The following is a 7,188-nucleotide window of genomic DNA, read 5'->3' as shown; positions in this document are numbered from 1 at the left end:
CAAGTCATTTTTGAAGAGGCACAACCATTTGCATGTCCTCGGATGTGATACACGTGTTTCGGGTGCTACACATGCTCATTGGCACTTGGCATTGCTACCTGGTATCTGGCTGTTCTGGGGGTCTGGTGAGAATGCCCTGGTTACTCTTCTTTTGTGACTCTGCAGCACAATTTTGTGTGCTTATCTGCTGTCTTCTTCTTCTTCTTTTAAATGAGATGTCTTCATTTTTAAAAGCTATTATATTTTGTGTGTGGTTTATGAGTGTGTGAGAGTATAAGTGTGACTTTATTCAACCACTTAATCTATCTGTTGTCTGTCTGTCTGTCTACCTATCTACCTACCTACCTACCTATCTATCTGAGACTTGGAGCTCACAAGAACTTCAGGTGTTCCCCCATCTTTGCCTCCCCAGCACTAGGATCATAGGTCTGTATCATTGTGATCAGCTATTTTGTGCATGCTGGGATGGGTCCTCATGTTACTGACTGAGCCAGCTCCCCAGCTCCTATTTTACATTTGTATAATTAGGCTTAGATTTCTTTCTTTTTTCTTTTTTTGAGACAGGGTTTCTCTGTGTAGTCAGGGTTGTCCTGGAACTAGCTCTGTAGACTAGGCTGGACTCACAGAGATTGACCTGTCTCTGCTTCCTGAGTGCTGGGATTAAAGGCATGTGCCACCACTGCTCGCTTAGATTTCTTATAGAGAATAAGTTTCCTATTTCTCTGTTTGCTTGTTTATTTATTTATTTATAGACAGGGCTCTTTGTCTCGAGTGCTGGGATCACAGTTCCACCTCACCGGGTTTAATTTTGAGTTCTTGTTTTGTTTTTGTTTTTGTTTTTGTTTTAAATATGGTATTAACTTAGGATGAAGTCTTTTTTCTCCATCTGTGGGAAAGATGATCCACCCCCCCCACATTTGCCTCAGAAGCTTCATTTTAAGTGACTGAGTATGTATGTGAATTTGGCTTTGGCATCTCCTACTTGGTTCTTTTATTGATAATGGTGGCCTTCACCCATAATATTCTCTTATTGATGATAGCTTTATAGTAACTACTGGGTAGAGGCAATGTGAAACCCCTTAAATTGTTCTTTAAAAAAAATACTCTTTTTTTTTTTTTTTTTTTTTTTTGGTAGGTCCAGGGATTGGACCCAGGACCTTGTGCCTGGTTAGCAAGTGATCTATCCTGAGACACATTCCCAACCTTGGTTCTGTTTTTTATTTTTTCTTTTTTTTTTTGTCTCTTTTTTAAAGCAAAGCTATGCATCTTTTGCAGTTCTATATATAGTGTAACACTAACATGTCAGTTTCTCTAAAGAATTCTGGATCTTCCAAGGGCTTATGCTGATCCCATGGAGGAATTTGAGAGAGATCTTTTGTTTTGAGACAAGATCTTAACTATGTAGATTGGCCTTAAACTTCTAGCAATCCTCCTGACTCAGCCTTCTAAATGCTAGGACTGCAGTCACACACGCCTACCCCTGGTGAACACTGACACCTTTCTATTGGAACTTCACTTCATTTTGATTTGGTCTTTATACAGCAGAATAGAGCACATTTATTTCTGTGTAAATGTACCATGCTGACAAGGGACATATTCTGGTATCCCTCGGAAGCCAGTCACCTCAGACCACCTCCAACCTCAGCAACATAGCATCAAAAGCAGCAGCTCCTTAGCTCCCTCCAGACAGAATTGAGTTGTTCTAAATTAACTCATAGTTTTGCATAGTACACACATACACACATACACACACACACACACACACACACACCAATGGAGATGTTACTGTCTCTGGTTGGTAGATAGCATTTAAGAATTGACAGGCAACAGCAAAGATGTTTCACATAAACCTGTCATACTTTCAGGTATCAGTCTCCATCTTCTACTTTCAGGTATCAGTCTCCATTTTCTACCTAGATAGGGTCTCTTAGTCATTTGTAGCTACTTCTAGTGGACTAGTGGCTCTTGAATTTCTGATGACCCTTTCTTGCTGTCTCCAACACCTGTATTACCATAAGAGCATTGAGATTTATTTATCTGTTCAACCATGCTTAGATTTATGTGAGTTTTGGGGATTTGAACCCGGGTCCTCATGCTTGCATGGCAAGTGCCTAACTCATTGAGCTGTCTCTCCAGCTACCTGCCACTTTAAAAAAAAAAATTAATGACACTGCTCAATAAATTGTTTCCCTTTCCTGCCACAAAGGGAACCCTGTCACCATGATCAGATACTTGAGTTGACTGGCAAGCATTCTTATGCTGAGTTGAGGTAGGAATTGGGTGGATGCTCTGGTGGAAAGAGATACAGGTTGGGCACTTGGGAAAAGGTCAGCATCAGCCAAGTGGGTTAACAAGACATCCTCATGTGAGATGTGTCTCATGTGTAAGAAGGCATATGAAGCCTTCCAGGTGGAAATCAACAGAGATACCTACATCCTGACCTGAAGAACATTTCCATTTAGGGGAGTGAAGGAAATGATGACAAGTCAGCAGAGGAGGCTGAAAAGAATTGTTGATGAGAAAACCAGCCTTGGTATATTGAGCCCCTTCTGAGGTTCTGACTGACTGTGCACCCTCTACCATCAACCTGGCACACAGTTAGTGCTCAACAAACTTTTACTGAAAAATGAAATGAAGGCTGTGATGGTTAGTATTAATGATAAAATTTACAGGATCTAGACTCATGTAGGAGCAAGCCTCAAGGCACACTTGTGAAGGATCATCTAGATAAGGATAACCTCTGGGCATGCTTTTAAGGAATTACTTACATTGGGTTAACTGAAGAGGGAAGATACACTTCCACTGTGGGCAGCGCTATTCCATAGGCTGAAGTTCTGGACTGAATAAGTACGAGAAAATGGGATCAACAGTAGCACTTAACCATTCTATGCTTTCTGAGAGTAGATGCTATGTGACCAGTTACCTCTCCCCCTACAACACACCCCCCCACACACACACAATCCTGGCCTTGGTGGGCTGTATCCCCTGGAACTGTGAGCCACAATAAACTCTTCTTTCTTACCTTGCTTCACTTACATCAAAAGGTTGGTCAGAGCAACGAGCACAAGTCCTGCCTGCATTTTTTTTTTACCTCAGAAAGTAATGATAAACAATCTCCAATATTGACTTGGACTTGGAATGAATGAAAGAAGGTTTCTCTGAGAAAAGTGTTTTGAATTTCAGGCTAATGGAATTACTAGTGACCTTTCTGAATGAAAATGAGGCCATGAGGGTTCCTAGGAGTGGTTGAGGAGAAGGGCTTTATTGTAGAAATGAGGGAGAGCACAGCCAGAGGCATTTGGAAGAGTGTAGACTGAACATGGCCAGCAGAATGGGCCAGGCCATGAGAGGAGAGAGGGAGAGCAAGAGGGGAAGAGGAAGGAAAGACGGGAGAGGGCAAAGAGGCCAAGAGCAAGCCAGCCAGGAGCCAAGAGAGTGTGTAGCCAAAATGGCTGCCGTTATAATGGGGATCAGAAGCTGGGGGAAGGGAAGGGAAGCCCAGACCCTGGGCTGGAGAGGTTCAGAGTAGGGGTCGGGGCTGAGAAGTGCTGGGAGGAGCCACGGGTACTGAGTTAGACTTGTCTAGGGTTTCTTTGGAATCTGACATTTTAGCCTTTTGTTGATAAGGTTTTAACACAGTACCTCACTCAGTATTGTGGGAAGCTATAAAATGCACAATATAAAATTCAGTCTAGGGGTTGGATTCAGCAACACAACCCTAAGCTTTGTTAAGTACTTGGCTTGGTCCCCAGCACAGAGTAAAACACTCATTCATGAAACTGATATTTATGAGTGTTTAGCACAGGGGAGAGGGCCTCGGGGAGGGGGGACCCAAGGGAGGGCTTAATGGCTGTGGGCAGAAAAGTAAACGAGACAGAAAGGGTTTGTGCTTTTATAGACCTGACATTCAGGGTGGGGACAGGTAAATAAAGACACCCGAGCGATAGATGCTACGCAGAAATTAAGAGGTGGTGATTTGAAAGCGAAGTCATGGCTATAGTCAGTGTGTGCTGAGCTAGAAGACGAGCAGACACCGAGCTGACCACTTCACTGTGTTGTTTTTAACTTAATTTTTGCAACATTTTTTGTCTTTATGTGTGTATGTGGTGGGGAAGGTTCACACGTGGCCGTCAGGGGCCGACTGTGAGGAAGTCTGTTCTCTCCTTCAACTTCAAGAGGATTTCAGGGATTGAACTCAGGAGACCAGAGCAAGCGCCTCTAACCCACCGAACCCTCTTGCCAGCCCTTCTTTTTAACTTCAGATTCTTTCTGCTTCACCTGCTCTATGCACCCTCTCATCATGGTATTTCACTTTAAACCCTCCCACGTTTCTCTGAGTGACTTTGCAAATTGTCCCCATGCAGACAGCAGAAAAGTGTGGTTCCCAATTCAAAACTGTGGCAAGCTTGCTCTGTGTGGGGAGCTGGAGAAAAGGTGTCCTTGCCCGAGGCAAAGGCATTTATGCCTTCAAGGGAGTTACATGATTAGAGAAAGCAGGCACCATAGAGGGGGTGCTTAGGAGGCTAACTGGAACTTAATCTATTAGAAGACAAAAGGCCTTTGAAAGGTAAATTAACAATATTTATCGAGGCATCAGGTGAGTAGCTGGCACGAGCTTGTGGATAATGAGGCCAAGGTTGAAATGAATTATCATATGGACCAGAGAGCTTCTCGGGGAGAATCCAGTTAACTGTCTATGAGGCTTAAGCAAACATAGAGATGCCTTGAGCCTTAGTCTAAGACCCGGGCTGGCATCCCATTTGTGTTCTTCACGGGACTGTTATGAGGAGCAAATGGGAAGGGAAAAATAACATGCTTTGTAAAATCATGCTCTATAAATATGATCTAATGTTGCCTGATGACAGTATATTAATGGTCAACATATTCCTCTTTCGCTGTGTGTCACCTGGCTCTATCTTGTGGTAGAGGTTCAACCACACTTGACTCAGTATTTTGATCTCCAGTGAGGGAGATTATTTTTGTAGTATGAATACAACCTATACTGTGTGTGTCACGCATGTGAGCGTGCATGCGTGTGTGTGTGTGTGTGTGTGTGTGTGTGTGTGTGTGTGAAGAGGAAGTCAGAGAAAAGTCTTGAGTTCTGTTCCTCAGGTGCTGCCGTTTTTTGTTTTGTTTTGTTTTTTTGTCTTTGTCTTTGTTTTTGTTTTTGTTTTTTAATTAAAGTATGCTCTGTCATTGACAGGAGCTCACCACCTGGGCTTGCTTGGTGAGTGAGCCCCAGGGATTCTTCTTGACTCTGCTTCCCAGTGCTGGGATTACAAGCATACATGAGTGAGCCATGGCCCCAACCCTGCATCCTGTACTTTTAAGAGTTAATACTAGGCCTCATGTTGTCAGTAGTTCTGGGGAAATCCTTTTTCTGGCTAAATCTTTTCTTTTGAAAAAGTTTTAAAATTATCTTATGCTTATTTTACCTTTTCTATTTATTTTGTGTGCATGCATGCGTGCGTGTATGTGTGTGTGTGTGTGTGTGTGTGTGTGTGTGTGTGTGTGGACAACGTTCAGAAGTCAGTTCTCTTCTCCTATCGTGTGGGTCCTAGGAATGGAATTCACATTATTTGGCTTGGCAGGAGGTATCCACAGAGCTACCTCAAAAGTCCTAAGTTTTGTCTTCTAAGCATTTTCTTATGCAGTTGTGTGGTCTTAACCACTGCTTACTAGGGTAGATTTCCCATCTTCTCTACATGAATAAGTCCCAGCATGAGTCACCTTTGAACTTTATCTTTTTGCCTGATCGATAGAAAAGTAGAAATGGGGGTAGCTTAGTATCTACACAGGATGGTGGCTGTGTGGCACACAGACCCACTCTAATTTTCTGCTTGTCATGGGCATTGGGTATTGACCGTTTCTTACTTACAGGGGCTGACTAATGTGTTTTCCAGTGTCTGCTGTGGCTGCTAAGTATTCAAAACAGGGCCAGTCTGAACTCAGGGGTTCTGTGTGTACAGCAGACACACCAGATTGAAGAACTATATAAGAAGAACATATAAGAAAAGAGTATAATGACTTTGTGATGTTGTTTAGCAGCTGAAATGTTTCAGGTAAACTAAAATGTTACTAAAATGAAAATTTCCTGATTTTTAGCTTTTTGGGAGAAGGTACTAGGAAACAGAAATTTCTATTTGTGGCTAATGTTATATTTTTGCACGTGATAAGTGTAGTTTTCAAATACTTCTTAAGATAGTTATACAGGCAGTGGAATATAGTAGCATTCTATAAGAGGGAAGAGAGGGGTCTATGAATTTTGGCTGTTACATCTTAAAGTGTGTGTTTGGAGGAGCCAGCAAAAACAATATAAAAAAAAACAAAGCCAAAACCAAAACCACCACCTCCACCACCACCAAAAACTCACCAAGACAGCAACATCAACAACCAACCATAGAACCTTCGAGTTTATCTAGGTTATTGGTTTATAAACATGCCTGTTTTAGGACCCACTAGAACCATACGTTACTATTATTTTTACAGACTTCCAGGTTCTACATTTTGGATGTGTTGGTTTCATAGGTATTTATTTATTTATTTGTTTGTTTGTTTATATCTATTTGCTTAGTTTTGAGATAAGGACTCATTAAATAGCTCTTGGTTGGTCTGGAACTCAGTATATGGGCCAGACTGGTTTGAACTCACAGTTCTGTTTAGGATCAAAGTGCTTAGGATCAAAGGCCTCTACCACCATCCATGGCCCTGGACTATGTGTTTTTAAAAATATCTTTTGAAATTAGTATTCACTTTTTTAAAGATGTAGTTTTTTTATGTGTATGTATATCATGTGTGTACATTGCTCTAGGAGGCCAGAAAGAGGTTGTTGGATCCCCTAGAGCCATAGTTATATATGGTAAGTTACAGCTATCCCATAGGTACTGGAGAACCCTAACCTGTATTCCCTGCAAGAGGAGCAAGTACCCTTAACTGCTTCGCTGAGCTCTCTCTCTAGGCTCTGGACTATGAAGTTTTAATAGGCAGCCCAGTAGTATAGATCAGTGGTATAACACTAATCTAATATGTGGATGAATAAGTAAGTAGATAAATAAATCAATAATTTAAAAACGTACAATCTGGGTTTAGTGGCTGGGTATAGGCAGGGTGATCAAGAGTTTAAAAGCCATCCGTTGGTTACACAGCAAGTTCAAGGCCAGCCTGGGTTATATGAGACCCTGTCTCAAA

General features: G+C 42.0%; 1 protein-coding gene across 1 annotated transcript in view; it reads right to left on the bottom strand.

The window, feature by feature from the left end:
* LOC116078638 (WD repeat-containing protein 26-like) overlaps nucleotides 1–7,188 on the bottom strand; it is a 61,734-nt gene that overhangs the window by 4,392 nt on the left and 50,154 nt on the right. The gene's annotated exons all lie outside the window — the stretch shown is intronic.

Source organism: Mastomys coucha, unplaced genomic scaffold, assembly GCF_008632895.1.
Source record: "Mastomys coucha isolate ucsf_1 unplaced genomic scaffold, UCSF_Mcou_1 pScaffold5, whole genome shotgun sequence".
Classification (NCBI taxonomy): domain Eukaryota; kingdom Metazoa; phylum Chordata; class Mammalia; order Rodentia; family Muridae; genus Mastomys; species Mastomys coucha.
Note: the sequence above shows the minus strand (reverse complement) of the source record. Positions and strands in the feature narration are given on the sequence as shown.